Source organism: Micromys minutus (assembly GCF_963924665.1).
Source record: "Micromys minutus genome assembly, chromosome: 1".
NCBI classification, from domain to species: domain Eukaryota; kingdom Metazoa; phylum Chordata; class Mammalia; order Rodentia; family Muridae; genus Micromys; species Micromys minutus.
In genome coordinates, this window is record NC_137969.1 from 185,433,948 (window position 1) to 185,455,822 (window position 21,875).

Below are 21,875 nucleotides of genomic sequence, written 5' to 3' on the forward strand. Positions count from 1 at the left end.
CTTTGTTCACAAAGATATTGTCACATACAAAGGAAGGTAAGAGTTTGGCTATTTAAAAGGCTAAATGAGTTCAGGATCATTCTGGTTTTGCCCTGTAACATTTTGACTTTTTACTTTTATCATTGAAGTTTTATTTTAACATTAAATTGGTAGAGTGGTATATTTTATAGAACCATAGGAAGAAGATGAAGGCAACAGATGTTCCAATTCATTATAGGAGTATTTAACTATGGGGACACCCAAGATGGTTTATTTCAGATAGAGAATCCAGTGAGTCTTATCAGGTCTAAGATTAGTTATATTTATCACTAACGAAAAACAGAGCAAGATATTAAATAACTTGTAAATACAAAGGAGTTAAGGAACACATAAGTAGGGAGACAATGTACTAGAGACAGTTTTTTATTTGACTATTAAACCAGAGGACTGAAGATCATAGATATGATGAAATTGTGTATAATGAATCAAATTTAAATTTATGCTTTTGACGAGTAAAATCATATCTATGATCACTATGTAACTTAGTTAATGGGAAAATCCAAAAATAGTATTTGGAGAAATCTAGTCACAGATTGTAAATATCACTTAAAAACTAGATAAAACAAAATCTTGATTTTTGTAAGTTAGTTTATAAAACTGACTTATATAGAATCAGACCGTAGTTTTACTTGAATATAACAAAATTTTAATTTTCAAGGTTGTACTCAGTTAAGTTAGAATTACTATAATCATTCTTTATGAATTTTACATAGTAAAAATATTTTCTATATAAAAAACTAACCAAAAGAGATTAGAAAAGACACTACATATTCATCAATAGAAAGATCAAGCAGGGAGATAATCCAATATGAAACCATTATGAACTGAACACAAGAGCATCCTGTTCTAAAAAAAAAAAAATGATTCTCACATGGTGATAGCTGATGACTTTCTTCAAAGCTCTGTTCTCACCAATATGCAGGTCATCCAGACAAAAATTAAAGAGAGAAGTGTGGGAGCTAGCAGAGCTACTTACAGAAGAGTTCTCCCAAACACACACAAAAGAACTATAACTTCTTTTCATAGCCTCATGGAATTTTACACAAAACTGACTACATACTCAGATACAAGGCAAGTCTCAATAGACACAAGAAAACTGAAATAACATGCTAATGAATTGTTATGATTAATATAGTAAAAATTACCTTCCCCACAAAACCAATTTACAGATTCAGTACAACCTCCATCAACATTCCAAAACAGTTCTTCCCAGATCTTGAAAACTAAATTTTCAGCTTCATATAGAAACATAAAATATATATATATGGAATAGTTAAAAGTCCTGAATAATAAAAGAGCTGTAGCATCATCCCTGATTACAAGTTGTACTGCATACTAATAGTAATAAAAAACGTCATAGTACTCACATAAAAAAAACTGACAGGTTGATCAATGGAATTAAACTGAACACTCAGAAAAATTTGCACCTAATATTTTCTTTTATAAATAATCCACCGAAACAAAAGCAGTATCTTCAACAAACGAATCTGGTCAAGATGGTTGGCTAAATGCAGAAGAATCAAAATAGATCTGTATTTATCACACTACAAAAAACTAACGTATGAATGGATCAAACACCTTGACATAAAAGCAGATAAACTAAACCTGATAGAGTTGAGGAACAGCCTTGAACAGGCTGGCTCAAGACACAACTTCCTGAACCAAACACTGATAGTGCAGGCGATAACACCAACAATGGAACTTCATAAAACTGAGAAGTTTCTGCACTGAAGAATGCCATCATTTAAATAAAGCAGCTGCCTAAAGCATGGGGAAGTTCTTTTCTACCTACTACACACATAGAGGGTTAACACCCAAAATATATAAATGCTCAAAAAACTAGGTATCAAGAAAACAAACAACCCAATTAAAAATGGAGCATAGATTTAAACTTAAAATTCTCAAAAGAGGGAACTCAAAGGGATGAAAAATGCTTAAATAAATAAAGACATAAAGTTCAAAAACTTTATGTCTCAGATAAGTGAAAATCAAAACTACTTTGAGATTTTGCTGCAATGGCTAAGATCAATAAGAAGAAGCAACAATTTCTTCTGGTGTCACTGGAACTTATAGCCACTATGGAAATCAATGTAGATCCTACCACAGAGCCTGAGAAATACAGTCGATGCTCTCAAACAACCATTGGACTGAGCACGGGAACCCCAGTAGAGAAATTAGAGAAAGAACTGAAGGAGCTGAAGGGGTTTTCAACTCCATAGGAAGAACAATATCAACCAACCAGACCCCCAAGAGCTCTCAGGGACTATAAACCACTAACCAAACAGTACATATGGAGGGACCATGTCTACAGCTGCATATGTAGCAGAGGATGGCATTTTCTGGCATTAATAGGAAGAGAAGCTCTTGGACTTATGAAGGCCTGTTTCCCATAGGGGAATGCCTGGGTGTTGAGTTGGGAGTAGGTAGGTGGGAGGAAAAGCATCCTCATAGAAACAGGGTGAGGGGGGATGGAAGGGGAGAACTGGGAAAGGAAATAACATTTGAAATGTAAATACATAAAATAGCCAACCAATAAAAATGCAAAAATAGGCAAACAAAAAGTTTAGGTCACATAAAACAAAGCGACATTTACTCCTTCTCTGTCTTCTGGCACTGGGTCTGTGGGCGGCTCCTCCAGTCTTGCAGTTGCTCTCTGAGCTGGTGTTTCTGTCACTCGTCCGGTTCATCTCCATACTGTCAAAGCCCCCCGCCCACTCTCCTTGTCCTCAGGAGTAGACGATTCTTTTTTTCCATTCTGCTGACTCTCCACCATGTCTTCAAGATGTGTCTCCTCTGTTTCCATCGGGATGCTCTCGTTATCCTTATCCATGGCTGTTTTCGCCACTTGCTCTTCCTCTAGGCGATGCTGCTCTGACTATGCGCAGCTTGCTCTGCGGCCTCCCCCTGCCTTTTGCGGGCCTGTTCCTCCGCCTGTGTCATCTCAGCTAAAGTCTTCTCCGTGTCTACTTCTGCCTTCAGACCACACAACCTTTCAAGTTCATGGTTAGAGGAGTCTGTGTTTTCCAGGAATCTCCTCTTCTCTTCCTGGTGTCGTTCCTCTATCTGAAGAAGCTCGGATTCTAGTTTCCGCTGATTAAAGACTCGACCTGTTGATTGAGAACCTGCATTCTAGCTGTTGTGACAACCAACCGCACATCAGGTAGCGCACTCTCACTGAGGATCTCACTGATGAGGCAGTGGTTTCTCTGGAAACGGCAGTGGCTGTGTGCTTCACTGAAAAGTCATCAACATAATCACCTGGATCCTCAGCAGGCTGAATGCTCATGTAAGGTTCTCCTTTCTCCATGAGAGACTGTCTCTGTCGACATTCTTCCCCAAATGCAGTTCCCCCACGACTTTTTGCATTAATTGTACGCCAGGTACTCAAGGGAATTACGATAGGCCTCCATGGATTAATTGTACTCTATCTTTTCTGCTTCATATTCGTTTAAATATTTTTTGTTCCTTTTTCATAAGTGAGATCTCGCCACAAGCCACCAATAATCTTGCCCATCTCCCACAAACATAAGTCATGTTTGGAAGCCTTTACTAGTTCCCAGACCTTTCTGCTGTGCCTCAAGTCGGGCATCAGCAGCTTATCTGGTGGCTTTGGGGGCTTTAGAATTGTAACGCCAGAGGATGCCATGACCCAGCTTTTGGTAGCCCGGTACCCCCCCCCCCCAGCCTGTAGTTGTTGCAGGCAAGATGACCTTAAGGAGTGTATCCCACAAACCCTGCTGTGCTGGGGCATAAGATGTTGATTTGTTTTGTTTTTTGACATTTTACATGATTATGTTCTCAGTTCCTTAAGAATGAATCTGAGATACCACTGTCATGAAGGCACCTGCAGCTCTGGCTTTGTGTCCCTTTGTCCCTTTAAAGGCAATTTCATTTCATCTATATTTGTCTATTTTATTTTCATTTTTGATATTATGATATAGTTACAATACTTCTCCTTTCCCATCTTCCCTCCATGCTCACTCCTCCACTGCTTGCTACTTTCTTTCAACTTCATGGCATCTTAATTAGTGTGTGTGTGTGTGTGTGTGTGTGTGTGTGTGTGTGTGTGTGTTTATTCCTAAACATAGCCTACTCGGTCTGTATAATGTTACTCATATTCATGTTTTCAGGGCTGACCATTTAGTATTGAATAACTAATCAGTGTGCTCTTCATGGAGAAAACTATTTTTCCAACTCTGAGCATTCCTTAGTTGTCTGCCTCATGGGCTTTCCCCCATCAACTTTGGCATGCCTACTGACTAAACAATTTTCTTAAAGGAACACAGCCAGATAAAGAGAATCCAAACAATTAAACTAGACATAAAGTCCATGAACGAAATGGGGAACTTAACTAGGAAGCAGAATTTGTAAACACCTCAAAAAAATCTGGAGAGAACAAAATAATAGTGGGAATAATTTTCTGATGTAGAACTGAAACAGCAGAATAAACCATTCAAATAATGACTCAATCAACTTAAAAAAAAACAATTCATATGAAATTATCCAGTTAAAGAGAATTTAAAATAAGAATGTGGAAGATTATAAGCTTACTAGGGCATCATTAGCACAATGAAAATTCTAAAAAGACAGGAGAGAAGAAAAGTAAACAGGAAAGTATTTTTTTACTTTTCAAATAAAAAAAATTGCTTAAAACTCCCCAAGCCAAAAGAGAAATGGGCACTCTGGCCATATATCCAAAAGGCTCTAAATAAATTCTAAGTTACCTCAAAAACGATCCATATTCAGCAACATTCTGTTGAATGATGTACAATAATATATTAAATAATCAAAATTTAACAAGAAAATTAGAACTTTACAATAAAATGACTTTTCACAAACAAAAGATTATTATGTGCACCTAAATTATTTAGCATAAAGTTTGCAAGCCAGGAGAATACAAAGTTCTATGCTAAAAGTGTAGAGAAAAAGAGTATTTCCCAGAAGGACAGTCATTTAATAGTGAAGAGCTGCTACAGAGATTTCAGACAAGCAAAGGCTGGGAAAATTCATCAGCACCACAAGAAACACTAAAAGGAACTCTGAGAAGTAAAGGTGGGAAACACTAAACAGTAAAGGCACAGGAAGAACAAATTTTCCTGCAAGAGATAAACAGAGAGTTTAGAACGCATCAGTAATAGTCACTCACAAATCACTTTTAACACTAGTGTACCAACATCAAGGCATGTGGAAAAGGGTATAAACCCAGACAGTTGTTAATGGGAAGAAAGAGGGAAGAGTATACATCTGTCACCAATTACTGAAGAGTATAGGGGACGAAGCTACCATACTCTTCCCAGAAGTCAGCCTGGCAATGACATCTTTGTGCCATTCCCCCCTTTCTGCTTCAGTCTAACAATGGAGTTCAGTCCCAGTCGGATCCAAAGCCTGATATTGTTAGCCACCGTTGTATAGGTTCTGCAGTACCACAAGAGACCAAACACTGTTGATATTATTAAAAGAGATTAAAGTCTTTGGTAACAGAAATTTCAGAGATAATTATGGCATTGGCTTTCCGTTTGGCTGCTTTTGCTTTCATGGACTACGAGCAAGTTGATTTTGTCAGCCTCAGAAGAAGGTGTTTGTAACTCGGAATTCTGAAACAACTTTTACAAGTTTTTCGATTATTTTAGTTCTAACACGAGTTAGAATGTTGGTACAGACACCAGGCAAATATTGTTAGCAAATAAAATAGCAAATTAAAATGACAAAAGGCAGGTCAGAGACTGTTGGGAGTAGCAGGGTTATAATGAACATATACCTACACAGAGAAAGGGGACAAAAGAGAAAGAAGAGGGAGGAAAGAAAGGGAGACAGAAAGGCAGGTTGGGAGAGAAAAAAATCATGCTTTTACATACTTGTTTCAAACAACTGATTTAATGGCTTTCCACAGTCAACCCCATTAAGTAATTAATTTATTCACTTTACATTAGAGCCTCTATCCTCCAAGTCAGTCTCTCCTCACACAGTTCCTTATCCCCCACCTCTACCTTTCCTGAGAAAACAATGGTCTCCCCTGGCTCCCCTGGGAACCAACCCACCATGGTACTTCAAGTCACTGCAGTACTAGGCACATCCTCTCCCACTGAAACCAAACAAGGTCTCCCAGATAGGGGAACTGGATCTACCAGCAGGCAACGGAGTCAGGATAAGACCCCACTCCAGTTGTTGGAAGACCTGCATGAAGACCAAGCTTTACATCTGCTACATATGTGGAAAGTGGGGTGGGAAAGTGTGGAACTTGGAGCCAGAAGTCCTACACAGCACTCTGGCTCGAGATAGGGACAACCTCTGCCACCTCTGCCACTGTGTCCAGCTGGCATGCGCAAGCTTGGGCAAAGGGACCCAGCGTTCAGCACCAGATGCAAGAAGCTTCGGGAGAGAAAAATCTCTTCCCAATTGGAGATGTTATCAGCTCTTTAGAACAAAGACTCCCAGGTGGTAAAATGATTCTTACACGAGTTTTTTACTTTCGACCCAAGCTCCCATATATATACAGATTTGAAATGGTTTGGAGTCTGACAACCGGTACTTCCTATTGGCTTGGCCTAGGATTTACCTGGGACTTGGTCAATGCCTTGAGGGGCCGTGCACTGCTTAAGACAGTATGAAGATTCCTGATTCTCAGAAGACTGGGACGCTTCCTGTTATCTCACTCATCCAAGGGTAAAGATGAGTTGGCTCTGTTGGTCTTCTTGTGGGGTTCCTGTCCCCTCTGGGTTCCTCAATCCTTCCCCCAACTCTTCCACAAGACTTTCTGTGCTTAGACTAATGTCTGGCTGTGGGTCCCTGCCTCTATTTGGGTCGGCTGCAGGGTGGAGCCTCTCAGAGGACATTGTTCATAGGTTCCAGGTTCCTGTCAGTGAATCCCGTCTGACAGATACAAACATAGCCTGAGGCTCCAAAGAAGCTGAAGCAGGAAGGGAGGCCTGCAGAGCCCACTGGACTCAAATCAGGACTAAGTTGTAAGTAAAAAATCAGGGTTTACAACCTGCCAGACCCCGTGAGAAGAAAGAAACGTGAGATCCAGCCGGCAAACAGCGACAGATGAGTGCTCTTCACCGCACAGTTTTTCGATCGTTTGCTTTAAACTGTTCTTACTGTCCAGCTAAGAGAACTAGTGTGAGATGTTAAAGTGTATTCCCAGGGTCTCTTTTTGGTGACATGGCATTAAAATTGTCTCATGGACTGTGAAAATTAATACTGTCCTTACTGACAGTACTCTTGAGAGCACTCTGGGGAAATCAGGCTTGTGGTGTGTTTTACATGAACCACAGGTCTAAGGGGACGCTATGCAGATTTGTTAGTCTTAATTCTGACTCTGTTATCCTGTAGCCTGAACAACACAAGGTAAAGGGCTTGATCCATCCTCTGACAGTAGATATTTAGCCCAACTGTCCAGTGTTCTGACCTTCGGGATCCAGTTAATGCATCTAATTACTCCTTTCTGCACTCAACTCTTAAGAGTCTGAATTTTGCTTTCCTCTTATCTTGAAACTCTTGAGAGCTTCACAGGATTCCTGTTGTGTTTTTTTTAGAGAAGAAAGTGTTCTGCCTATTACATAGAGGAACCGGCTGACCTGTGCCCCGTTTGCAGTGAGTTTAGCTTGAGAGTTGCATCCACAGGTACAGCTGTTTGGGGCCCAAGGGAAACGTGAGGATTTTCACCAATTCCTCACATGCTCCTTTGGTTGCTTTCCCTTTATGAGAGAATGTTTGAAGGGGACAATCTTAAGAAAATTGTCTGGAGCCTGGAATCTGTGTTGCAATGGCTCTTGATATTCTAAATAATAAAGGAAGGCAGGTGAGTATGAAAGAAAACAAATACCAGAGGTAAAAGATAGTCCAGGCTAGGCCACTTTTCTCAATCTTTCTGAGACTGAGATAGCTTTAATTTTTTGTCCCCAATATATCCTCATTATCATGCCATAGCTGCATTCTCAAACTTCAGAGTCTAAAACTCACCTCAGATGCTTATTTCCTGTATACTACCCCTAGTCCTTATCATAGAGATCCCAGTTAAGCCTGAAAAATATGTAGGTATCCTAACCTACAACTAATAAAACACTTAGGCTCATGAGAAAATGTGGTCCCTAAACAAAGTGAAAGGCTGAACAATGTTCATGTCTTTAATATCCCGACAAGGTGAAAGAGTTCGTTCAAGTCTTTAGTCAATAAACCACGTAGACATGCCTGAAAATGACTTAGTCTCTTAAAGAACCCATCTCCAGCTCTTCTATTCAAAGGCTGAGAATCCAAAACGAAAGTATATTTCTCATTTCATCTTTACCGCTACTTAGCAAAGGAAAGAAGTATATTTTAACCGACCTACATATTTTATCTTGCTTAAGAGTCAACTCATATTTTTCCCATATTTAAATTGAATAGTGCTAATTAAGGATAGAGAGATTCATTCATTGACTTCTTGTAAATATTCTAGAACCGTGTGGAGGCATATTTCTTTCTCCATCTGAGTGATCTGACTGTTTCTTTGAAACTCCGGTGACTGTGTAGAGCCATTTCTGAGAGTCTCTGTTTCATTGATCCTCTCTCTGCTACATATCAGGTGTAGTGATTAATCAACTAAGAATGATTCTTCAAATCCAGTCCTAAAATCTTCCATGATTTTGTTTTTTAGTTGGTTTGGGTTTTAATTTGTTTCTTCAACAGGATTTCATTTCCTTTGTTTCTCTCTGAAAGTTTCAGAATCACCTTGGCAAATTCTGTAAGAAGAGAAAAGCTTGCTGGAATCCCCAGGGAGAACTGGTTAAATTCCTACTGCTCTCTGTGGAGAGCAGGCATCTAGTCCAATTGGGGTTTCCATTCCACAAAGCTATCTAGTGTTTAAAATGTTTTGTTTGCATTTAATCTCTCAGAGCAATTATTTTTTTTCAGCATAAGGTTCTGGGGAGAGGGCCCAGGGCTCCAGGCACACACTCCACCACTGCTTTGGCTGAACTCTCCATGGGAATGTCTATCTCTGCTGTCCCCGCAATGGGAGGCTGCATTTCAGCACCAGCTCCTCCAGCATCTTAGCTTGCTGCACTTTGCTGGATCTTTACAGTGTTTACAGAGAAAATGGAAACGTGACCAAGTTCTGAGTTTGACTTTAGTGGATAAAGTGAATAGATATTAATGAGCAGAAATGCTGAAGTAGAATTTACTGTCACCAGAAGAGCCACTGGTCATAAGTGACTGGTAACAATCTTCTTCCGAAACTGTTCCAACAGCCCATAGTGCACCACAGTATGACTGAAAACAAAATTTCAAGTTTTGATTTTCATCTATTTTTTTAAGACAAGGTAATATATGACTAAAACTAAATCAAAAGAGGAAGTATTTCTTTTTTGGTCTTCCCAGTGAGTCCTCAAAGATCAATATTAAAATTTTCATTTAAAAGTGGAAAATGGAGAGATTCCCAAGATTATATTTGTGTGTGTGTGTGTGTATCCCACACATGTACATATAATTTATAGATATACAAATACATTCAAAGAAATAGGTAACTGCAGTATCTGTGCTTGTGGCTGAGAAATAAAAAAAAATCACTTTATTTTACTCAGAATAAGATACAATTTCAGTTGATGAGTATAGTTATTATCCTATGTCTAAATTGAATACCCTATAAAATAGATTTAATTACATTAAGAGACTTGGCTTTGTCTGCTACTGCTTAACTCAGCATTAAACAGTATAAATTCCTTGAAATAAATTTGAAATAGGTCTTGGGATGATATTTGTACCCTTATAATTTCTAGTGATTTTATTTTTGTCTTATAGCTAAGATTTTAACATATTTCTACAATATTGGCCAATTTTATTATGAATAGTTTAAAATAGCTATAAAGAAATATGATTTGACAAATTAAGATTCTGGAGGGAGGGAGGAGGGGTTAGAATATTGGTTTGATAATAGACTTCCCGACTTCCTTGATTGTGAACTTGTACATCAGGAAACTGTTTACATACACATTTTCAAAGTCTTTCTTATCCTTCATCCACAAACATGAAACAACAGTGTTTGCTGTTTTATTATAAATGTAAGCTTCCCAAAAAGACTTCAAATGGGTCTTAGCAGATTTTATAACATAGTCATTTAATTGACAGTAAATAAAAATGTATCAAATTTATGATTAATACTAGGTAGTACTATTTAGCTCTGGAAGATAATTTAGTGTGTTTTATATTTAGTCTTATAATGCTACTTTAAATCCATTTTTAAAAATCACAATTAACAACATCAATACCTGAATATAAACTAAGGAACAGAAGTTATTGCCAGCACCTTAGGAGGGTGAGGAAGAAACATCTCTTGTGTGATCACCAGACACAGGAGCTTTTCTCTACCTATGCACTCTTGTAGATGTCTGCTGCCTAGCACTGCTGTTTACTGATTAGAGAGCAGAATAAATTTTAATACAAACTGAACATTTCTGTCTCACCTTTGATTTGTAGGGTTGGATGATCCTGAAAACATTATTTCCTTCTCTGTGCTTCATCTTCTTCAACTTGAACTGTGGTGATAATAATGACTTTGGGATAACAAGTACCCTTACTTTGTTCTGACTGACTTTGTCTAGAGTCTTCACAGAAGGAAGTTTCAGTTATGGGATTGTCCAGATCACACAGGCCAGAGGACAGAACTTTGGAAAATTGTACTGTCTATTCATTGCTTTAAGAAGACTCATGCCAATGTGGGTGGCATTGCTACCTGGATAGGTAGTTCCTGGGATGTTTCAGAAAGCTACATAACAGCACTTGTGAGCATGCCAACACCAAGCATTTGTCCACAGCTTTTGCCTCTGATTCTTATTCGAGTTCCTGAACTGACTTCTCTAGAGGGTCAACTTTCAACTGTAAAAATTCTTTCTTCTCAGTTGCTTCTGATAATGACATTTGTCACAGCACCAGAAACCGAGCAATATGCTCCTTAGAAGAATGAGATCCTATATGTGAAGTCACAAGATGATTAGTAAACATAAATTACAATAGTCACAGTTGCAACTATGAGTATAATTATCATTAGTCTAAAACAAAATTGAATAAATTTTCATTCCCAAAGAACAACGTTGTCTCAGATATCAGGCAAAGTAGATATGTTTCCACAAAGTTTTAGTAATTATATTTTGATTTTAAATGACAAAAAATTCCAGCCAGTCAGAAAAATTCATTGACTATGTTCAAAGATGATGAGAACCAGAGCTGGAGAGACGGCTCTGGTGTTAGGCACTGGCTGCCCTTGAAGAGAAGCCACAAGGTTATGGGAATTAAACTACCCAGAATTATAATTCCTGGGTATCCAATGCCTTATTCTGACCACTGCACACAGTTCATTTCCATAAACTAAAGAGTTCTTACACAGATACACATAAATTAAACTGTAAATCAAAATAATATTTTGAAATGTAAAAAGATGAGCAGAACCAGGGAATGTAAAAAATTAAAATTATTAGTTAGCTTGCTCCTTACCCCCTTCAACATCTTACCTCTGCTTTCAATGCTTCCACTTCACATATTTGCCACTTTTTAAATTATTCTAGAAATTAAACAGTCTAGACAAGGAATATATCTTAGATTCATGCAGCTGTGTCATGTGCCCAGTTTGGAATCAGTGAACATGTAGCACAAAAAAGATGGGTACTTGCTTCAGAATAAACAGAGGCTTTTTGATCACCAAATCCATCAGATTTATCTGGACAAGAAAATACATGGTCATGTAAAGAAGGGATGTGGCTATTTCTGTACCAGTACCATGCAGTTTTCAGCACAATTGCCTTGTAATATAGCTTGAGGTCAGGGATAGTTATTCCCACAGATGTTTTTTTGTTGTTGAGGATGGATTTCGCTATTCTAGGTGTTTTGTTATTCCATATGAAATTGCACATTGATCTTTCCAGTTCCATGAAGAACTGGGTCAGAATTTTGATGGGGATTGCATTGAATCTGTAGATTGCTTTTGGTAGGATGGCCATTTTTATGATGTTGATCTTTCCAATCCATGAGCATGGGAGATCTTTCCATTTTCTGAGATCCTCCTCAATTTCTTTCTTTAGAGGTTTGAAGTTCTTGTCGTACAGGTCCTTCACTTGCTTAGTTAGAGTCACACCAAGGTATATCATAGTATTTGTGACGATTGTGAAGGGTACCTTTTCCCTAATTTCTTTCTCAACATGTTTGTCCTTTGAGTATAGGAAGGCTACCGATTTGTTTGAGTTAATTTTGTATCCAGCCACTTTTCTGAAATTGTTTATCAGCTGTAGGAGTTCTCTGGTGGAATTTTTGGGGTCACTGAAGTACACTACCATGCCATTGGCAAAGAGTGATGTTTTTATCTCTTCCTTTCCGAGAAATGAACTCTCATGTATATGGTCACCTGATTTTTGACAAAGGAGCAGTAAACATTCAATGAAAAAAGGACAGCCTATTCAACAAATGGTGCTGGTCCAACTGGCACTCAGCATGCAAAAGAATGAAAATAGACCCATTCTTATCTCCTTGTACAAAGCTCAAGTGTAAGTGAATCAAAGATTTCCACATTAAACCAGATACACTGAAACTGTTAGATGAGAAAGTAGGGAAAACCTTAGAACACATAGGTACAGGAGAAAATTTCCTGAACAAAACACCAATGGCTCAAGCTCTAAGGTCAAAGATTAACAAATGGGACTTAATGAGATTGCAAAGTTTCTGTAAGGCTAAGGACATTGTCAAGAAAACAAAATGGCAACCAACAGAATGGGAAAAGATCTTTACCAACACCACATCAGATAGAGGCCTAATATCCAAGGTATACAAGGAACTCAAAAAACTAGACACCAGAGAATCAAATAACCCTACTAAAAAATGGGGTATAGAGCTAAACAAAATGTTCTCAGTTGAGGAACACCGAATGGCCGAGAAACATCTGAGGAAGTGCTCCACATCCTTAGCCATCAGGGAAATGCAAATCAAAAGAACCCTGAGATTCCACCTCACACCAGTCAGATTGGCCAAGATCCAAAACTCAGATGACAGCAGATGCTGGCGAGGCTGCGGAGAATGAGGAACACTTCTCCACTGTTGGTGGGGTTGCAAGCTAATACAACCACTCTGGAAATCACTCTGGCGATACCTCAGAAAATTGGATATAGTACTACCTGAAGACTCAGCTATTCTACTTCTGGGCATATACCCCAGAGACACTTTAATACACAACAAAGATATATGCACCACAATGTTCATAGCGGCTCTATTTATAATAGCCAGAAGCTGGAAGGAACCCAGATGTCCTTCAGAAGATGAATGGATACAAAAATTGTTGTACATATACACAATGGAATACTATTCAGCCACCAGAAACAATGACTTAACCAAATTCTTAAGAAAATGGCTGCATCTAGAGAATATCATCCTGAGTGAGATAACCCAGTCACAAAAGAACAGACATAATATGCAGTCACTGATAGTGGATGCTAACCCCAGAGGCTTCCACTCCCCCAGAAACAACTCACAGACTGTATGAAGTCCAAGAAATAAAGAAAACAAAACAAAACAAAACAAAATAATCTTTACACAACAAGAAAACTTTGACTATTTCCATGTTACATTTTGTTTTACATGTACTTTAAGCTCATAGTAACTATTAAGTTTTCAATGCACACTATCAAACCTTAAAAAAAATCAAGTACTGACTAAAAAATATATTCATATAGTTATATGTAAAAATTATTTTAAAATCTGAAAAAAAAGTACTGACAAAAATGTATAATTTTAAGCAAAAATGTTTAAAATCTGTATATTTATCTTTGTTTTGTAAAATAAAGTTGTTTAAAAAAATAAAAAAATAAAACTACAAAATAAAGAAGGGATGTGGCTAAATCTAGGCAAACCAATAAAAAAGGCTTTTCTTGTCATTCTTGTTTCTCAGAGTTTGACATCATTCACAACCTGTTATGTTGGGACAGTGCCAAGAACCATCACTGGGTGTCATCAGACTCGTAGAGTTGTTTCATGCTGTAAACATTTGTAACTTTGATGTTCTTTGCTATTCATTTGAGCTACTGTAGTAACTCAAGTGTACTGTATAAGCTCAAACATAACTTGTGTACTAAAACTACTGCTGGAACTACTGATCCATTAAAGATCTAAACCACCTGGATCAAAGCCAAGGTCTCTGTAAAAAGGTGAACTGACAATACTAATCCTAGTTGTTCAATTTAGAATTTGAATATTGTTTTAAATGGTAGATAACATAATGATTAATAGTTAATTGATTTTATAAAATGAATAAGGTGTCACTATAGAACAACCAAGCAAGTCTGCTTTAGACCCTATCCAACAGACTGGCAAATCTCTAGAATGAAATAGTTCACTTAATTAAAAAGCAAATTCATCTGGACTAATTAGATACCAGTTTGCTCCCAAGTGGTAAAGGTCATGGATATTCTTGGGAACATATTTATCCATATGCTTGAATTCTATTTACCAGCTATTTGAGTGTGAAATTTATAAAGCCCAACTTATGAACATCCATTTGCCTTTTAATGTGAGAATGATCATAACAAAATCTTTATTGCTGTGAGAATAAATTGAGATTGCCCCTAAACAGGTAGAAATGTTTTTTGATAACTTTTACTTAGTGTGGCTTTGGCCGTGTAGAGATGATGCAGGAGACCAACATATGCTGTATTATGAAAGCGTAGAAACAGACAAAAATTTTAAACCTGAACTGCTGTCTGAAATAATTCGGCATCTTTTACACTTTATGAGTTTGTGTTTCCTTTGGTGTATGTATGCACATCCATGTGCATGCAGGTTTCTACAAAGGCCGGAAGAGGGATTCAGATCCCCTGGAACATTACAAACAGTTAGTTGTGAGCCACTTGATGTGTGTGCAAGAGCTGAACCTGCAAGAGAAGCAAGTGCTTTCATCTGCAAAGGCATCTCTCTTAGCTCCCAGTTTTGCATTTTAAATGTCACATTCTGTTTTGTATAATAGTCTCCTTTGCCTGTGGATTACCAAGTACAAAACAATGTAAACATTTTTACTGCCCCTGTGTTTCTGACAGGTGTCCAGGATTTTATCTCCCACATAGTTTTAAATTTAATCACAGCTTTTCTATCACTGGCAATAACGACGTATTATTTTTATTATATAAGACTTGGGAGGTTTGGAAAGGCAACAGCTATTCTCTCTATTTGTAGAAAACTGAAATAAAAATACATCCCTCTTATCGAATTTCCCTGGAAACAGCTAAATATAAAGGCATTGAATTTTTTCCTACGTTCTAGTTTAATTAAATTATGATGAGCCAACATACAAGTTACAAATATGTCATGGAAGACACTGTAAAGTATTGCTTAAACAGTAAGACAGGCATCTTATATCTTTTACTTTGCTTCTAGATGCATGGTTATTAGTTAGCAGTTATTAGTTTTGGTGACTAAATCTTGCCTTAAAATTTATAATAAATCATAAGCTAACCTACCAATAAACATAGAAATAGACTATAAAAGCTAAGCATGAATCGTCAAAGAGACATTTAGACAGTATAGTGAATGCATGCTTGCATGCATGAGAGAAAAGGGACTGGGTGGAGGTTGACTGAGAAATTTGGTGGTAATGCTCAATATTATTTCAAGAATATACAGCTAAACTAACATGAAAATCAGTGGGATGCTGTAATTGAGTGCAATGAGCTTGTTGCCAGGGAAACTGAAAGACCCTCTTCTGGGTTCATAATATAAGAATTTTAAAATGGAGTCATAATGAAACTCAAGGACAGTTTTATCAGAGGGTGAGAGAACTATAGAGACTAGCTGAAAGTCCTCAAATCAGAAGACTTGCAGAAAAAGCCTTGCCTTTCAAGTTAGTCATGGAGATCAGAGAAATGGGGAGTATGTCCAGGGTTGTGGATGTATAATTAGAAGCATAAATAGAGATAGCTTATTAAGAAAGCTAACGCAGTCCCAGGAATTGGAGTGTGCTTGTGGTATGAGAAAAGAGCCATCAGAGCACCCCCATATACACACATCATATACAGCACCATCCCTGACCTCAAGCTATATTACAGATCAATCCTGATTAAAAAAGAAGAAAAAAAAATGTATGGTATTAGTACAGAGGCAGGAAGGTAGATCAATAGAATAGGATTGAAGACCCAGAAATGAACCCACACAACTATGTTTACTTCATCTTTGACAAAAGAACTAAAGCCATCCAGTGGAAATAAGATAGCGTTTTCAACAAATGGTATGTTCCAACTGGTGGTCAGAAGGTAAAATAATGCAAATTAATCTACTCTTATCACCCTGTTGAAATCTCAAATCTAAGTAGATCAAGAACCTCTACATAAAACCTGATACACTCAAACTAACAAAAGAGAAAGTGGGGAAGAGCTTTGTACACATGGGCTGGAGGATTTTTTTTTAACAGAATTCCACGTGGGACCTCATAAAATTTCAAAATTTCCATAAGGCAAAGGACTCTATCATTAGGATAAAATGTCAACCAACAGAATGGGAAAAGATCTTTGCCAATTCTACATCCAATAGAGGGCTAATATCCAATATCTACAAAGAACTCAAGAAGTTAGATTTCAGATCATCAGAGAACACTATTAAAAAGTGGGGGACAAAGATAAACAGAGAATTCACAACTGAGGAATATCAAATAGCTGAGAAGCACCTAAAGAAATATTCAACATCCTTAGTAATCAAGGAAATGCAAATCAAAACAACCCTGAGATTCTACTTCATACCAGTCAGAATCGCTAAGATAAAATATTCAGGTTACAGCTGATGCTGGCAAGTATGTAGATAAGGAGGAACATGCCTCCATTGTTGGTGGGATTACAAGTTAGCACAGCCATTCTATAAACCAGTTTGGAGGTTCCTCAGAAAACTGGACATAGTACTATCTGATGACCCAGCTATAACACTCCTGGACATATGCCCAACATAAAAAAAGGACACATACTCTACTATGTTCACAGCAGCCTTGTTTATAATAGCTAAAAGCTGGAAAGAACATAGATATCCTTCAACAGAGGAATGGATACAGAAAATGTAGTATATTTACACAATGGAGTACTACTGAGCTATTAAAAACAATGAGCTCATGATATTCTTAAGCAAATGGATGGATCTAGAAAATATCATCCTGGGTGAGATAACCCAGTCACAAACAAACAAACAGACAGACAGATGAAAACCACCCATGGTAAGCAATCACTGATAAGTTGATATTATCCCAAATGCTTGGAATACCCAAGATACATTTCACAGACCACATCAGGCTCAAGGAAAAGGAAAACCAAAGTGAAGATGCTTTGGTCCTTCTCAAAAGGGGGAACAAAAATATCCACAGGAGGAAATACAGAGACAAAGTTTGAAGCAGAGACTGAAGCAAAGGCCATTTAGAGACTGCTCCACCTGGAGATCCAGCCCATATACAGTCACCAAACCCAGACAATATTGCTAATGCCAAGAAATACATAATGACAGAAGCTTGATATAGCTGTCTTCTGAGACTCTTCCAGATCATGACAAATACAGGGGTGGATGCTAACAACTAACCACTGAACTGAGAACAAACCCCAGTGGAGTTGTTAAAGGATTGAAGGAGTTGAAGGGCTTTACAACCCCATAAGAACAAAAATACCAGCCAACCAGAGCTCCCAGGTACTAAACCACTATCCAAAGAGTACACATCGATGGACCCATAGCTCCCATTGACTAGGTAGCAGAGGATGGCCTTGTTGGGCATCAGTTGGAAGAGAAGCCCTTGGTCCTGCCAGAACTTAATGTCCCAGTGTAGGGGAATGTTAGGGTGGAGAGTCTAAAGGGGTTGGGAAGGTGGGGGACACCCTCATAGAAGCAAGGGGAGAAGTGGGATAAGGGGCTTATGGAAGGGGATCCATGAAAGGGAATATCATTTAAAATGTAAATAAAATATATCCAATGAAAATTTTAAAAACTGATTTTCTAATATAATATATTCTGTTTATAGATTCCCCTCTCTAGCTCCTCCTAGATCTTCCCCATTATTTCATTCACCCAAATTCACACCTTTATTTCTCTCATTGGAATACAAACATACATCTAAAATAATAATACTGATAACAAATAATTAAAAACAAACTAAAAAGGCTCTGCTGTCAGAAGAGAAGCTTCTTCCTGCTGCAGATGGGAACAAATATATTTGTACAATGTGAAGAGAGAGGATGACCTGGAAGCGATCTGTCCTAAATGAGATGTTCTTATCAAATCCCTCTCTTTAGGACTCAGGGAACGCTATGGAAGAAGAGGCAGGAAGAGTGTAAGAACCAGAGGGGAGGGAGAATACCAAGAACACAAGGCATTTTTGATAGAAAACAGCTGACATACATATGAACTCAGAGACTGTGGCTGCACACACAGGGACAGCACAGGTCTCTGGGGGCCTAGTGCTGACATAGGAAGCTCACCCAGTCATTCATTTTTGACACAAAAGCTACCTGAAACCAACAACCACTTGCAAAGAAACAATTAATTTTCTCCAAGGGAGTCTCACTGAATATAGAAAGCACATTTAAGAGCAGGCTCTGGCCCCAGCAGTTGATGGCCAACACAAAGGAACTCTATGGTATTTTTGGAGATTTGGATCTTGTTTTTCTCAGTGATTTGGCAGGGCATATTTTAAAAAAGCTTTCACATGTCAATCTGGAAATTTTTTTTTCAGCCTCTGTTCTGACAAAGGTTCTCATGAACAAGAGTACACTAATGAAAATTATGGCCAAGAAATAAATTACCAAAGAAAGATCTATTAGTACCAGGCAGCAGAAAAGTTCCTTCTAAAGCAATGTCCTCTAGGAACAAAGAAGGCCTACAACTTCTTGAGGGGATCAGCACATTAGGAAGGGGCATATTCCTAAGCATGCTCAGCTCAAGGTCCTTAGTCAAGAGGCAAAGATGGTGGACATATCTTTCGGTATGTTTAGTCTAAGATCATGGAGTAGATGTTCTAGATGGAGCAGCTTGGGTAATTCTCAGCTTGCATCATAGAGATTATGCTGGAAATTAGAAAAGCAAACTTTAGTTTCCTTTGTTTGTCTTTGCTTAGCTTTTGTTTTGTCTTGCCTTTTTGTAATTGCTTGTTTGCTTTAAGATAGGATCTCACTTTGTAGCCTAAGTTGACCTGAAATTCACAATACTCCTGCCTCAAACACCATCCTGACTGCCTAGTTAAGGACTATTGGTAGGTGGATTTATAGATATATGTATCTGCTTTACCTGACAACTACTAGTTCCATACTGGAAGAGAATGAATTCTTGCCCCACCTGTGCTGACCTTTGGAGTTTAATCCTAAACAAAATGAAGAAACTTTAAACATGGAGAGAAAGATAGCCTAGGTCAACTTAGCAAGTAGGTTGTATAAAATTTCCAAAAGAGACGAGGATTTGAAAGGAACAATGGAATTCAAGCTTAAAAAATGAGTAAATAAATAAACAATAAATAAATGAGAATGGGGGTTCAAATAGAACAATGCCAAGAGGTGGTAATTGTAATTTTTCTGTTTGTCTAATACATTGGGTATTGAGCTAATTATATCTCTATTAACAATTCTTTTTTTTTTTGAGAGCATGGAATTCAGTCATCTTACAGTCCAAAATTCAGCTTTGTGTTTTCTTGTTCTGCTAAGTAGTTGAATCGGACAGCTATTTATAAAGAATTCAGTTCATGGAAAATATAAAAATTCTGGAAATAAAATTAGTACTTTTCCCTGAATCTAATGGGAATACATGACGTGAAATTGCTTATTTTTGCAAATTTCAATGAATTCATTTTCAAAGTTTTGTCCGAAGTATAATGAAATGAGTTAGGAAAGTATTTTTCTATTTTATCTTCAGTTCAATAAAAATTATTAAGCAAGGGGATCTTTTCTATCTTGAATTAATATTGTGTTATATAAATACATAATTGAGGTTCTGAAGAGCAAGTTTTTTTAGTGGCCATGTTGGAAAGATTCATGACCCAGAAAAAAAGAAACTTGCTTAATATTCATAGATACCAGAATTGTCATACACCACAAAGTGTAGCCTGTTTTCACCCATGTTAAGAGCAAATTAAATATGTAAGGATAGTTATCTTCAGTTCTTAACAAGCTAACATTGAGTGCACTTTCAATCCACATTAAATATAGTATTATCCTCTCTCAATAAATCCTTTGATCAAAAAGAAAAGACAAATTCTCATAAAATTTGGAAAAGAAACATCATATACATTGAGAAGTCTTAGAAGCCCCAACATCAAGGAGGAAGGAGAGATGGAATGGATGAGGACATTTTTCATTACTTACTGATTCAAAATAGTAATCATAGGCAAAGCTAATTTTCTCAAACATAGTTTTTGATATTTATTCATTTCAAAACTGCCATACAAACAAGAGGAACAAATAAAATGGTGAAGCCAATTCAGCAGCAGACTTTAGGAAACATACAGAATTCCTAAATATTGTGTGGAGACTGTAGAGTTATATTCCACATCCCAGGTCAACCTTATAGTAAATTTCTTAGCACAGTGTGGCCTACAAACACTTATAATTAGCTGAACTCCAGCCTAAGAGGCAACACTTCTTCCTAAATATATTTAAAATAAGGTAATCTTTAAGTATGCTTACATTAATGTCTCACTGGTCCCTATCTCATAAATACATAATTTATACTATAACCCTCTACCCTTAGAATGGTAGAGAAAGGAGAAAACCACATGCTTTAGATTAACCCTCCTTACAATGATTGAAGCTATGATCCTAGATTTTTCACATCTAAGAAGGTAAGAATACATTGCTAATAAAAATTTTTTTTTTACAGAGCAACGCCAACACATATTAGTCATTTCTCTTTGGTGATTTTAAAAACATATGCAAGGCTGAAAGCAGAATTATAGAAATATCCATGCGTGGTCTTATGTAAGATTAGAAAAACAAATGCTTATAAAAATGTTATACAAGTACATCTTGTTTTTAGTAGCCAGCCTTGAACCATGCAGCATGTATGCAGTAGCCAGCTGTGGGTCATTCACAAACAAAACACTGAAGGACTAGGCACATCCTTTTTCACTGAGCCCAGTCAAGGTGACCCAGTTAGGGGAACAGGAACCATAGGCAGTCAACAAATCAAGGCACAGCTCCCACTCCGGTGGTTGAGGACCTACATAAAGACCAAGCTGCACATCTCCTATATATGTGCAGGGGGCATATGTCCAGCCAATTCTCACTCTCTGATTGATGGTTCAGTCTCTGGGACCCCAAAGGGTTCATATTATTTGACTCTGTTGGCCATCCTGTGAAGTCCCTATTCTCTTCAGATCCTTCAATATTTCCCCCACTCTTCTACAAGACTCACTGAGCTCCACATAATGTTTTTCTGTGGATATCTGCATCTGTTTTAGTCAGCTGTTGGATAGGCCCTCTAACAGGACAATTATACAGAGTAGCATTAATAGTATCAGAGATTAATTCCTATCCGTGGTATGGGTCTCAATTTGAGTCAGCCATTGGCTGGCCATTCCCTCTACCTCTGTTCTGTCTTTTGTCCCTGAACACCTTGTATATAGGAGACACTTTATGGGTAGGTTGCTGTACTTATTACCCTTCTTGGGAGTCTTGCCTGCTGCAGGAAGTGAACAGTTCAGGATCCATATCCCTCACTGGTAAGAATTGCAGCTAGAGTCACCTTGATAGACAACTTATAGTCTCCCCTATTCCACATCTTTGGCACTTTCTAGAGATGCCCCCTCCTCGGTACACCATCAATTTATGTCTGTCTTCCCTGTTCTCCCTATTCGCAATCTTCCCCGTACTTCTATTTCTTCCCTG

General features: G+C 37.8%; 1 pseudogene across 1 annotated transcript in view; it reads right to left on the minus strand.

Annotated features, from left to right (window-relative positions):
* Positions 1 to 2,602: 2,602 nt before the first annotated feature.
* LOC308416964 (SWI/SNF-related matrix-associated actin-dependent regulator of chromatin subfamily E member 1-like) overlaps positions 2,603 to 21,875 on the minus strand; it is a 138,116-nt pseudogene continuing 118,843 nt past the window's right edge. The window contains exon 4 of the transcript in view: positions 2,603 to 3,781. The product of the transcript in view is annotated as an SWI/SNF-related matrix-associated actin-dependent regulator of chromatin subfamily E member 1-like (transcript). The remainder of the gene's footprint in view (positions 3,782 to 21,875) is intronic.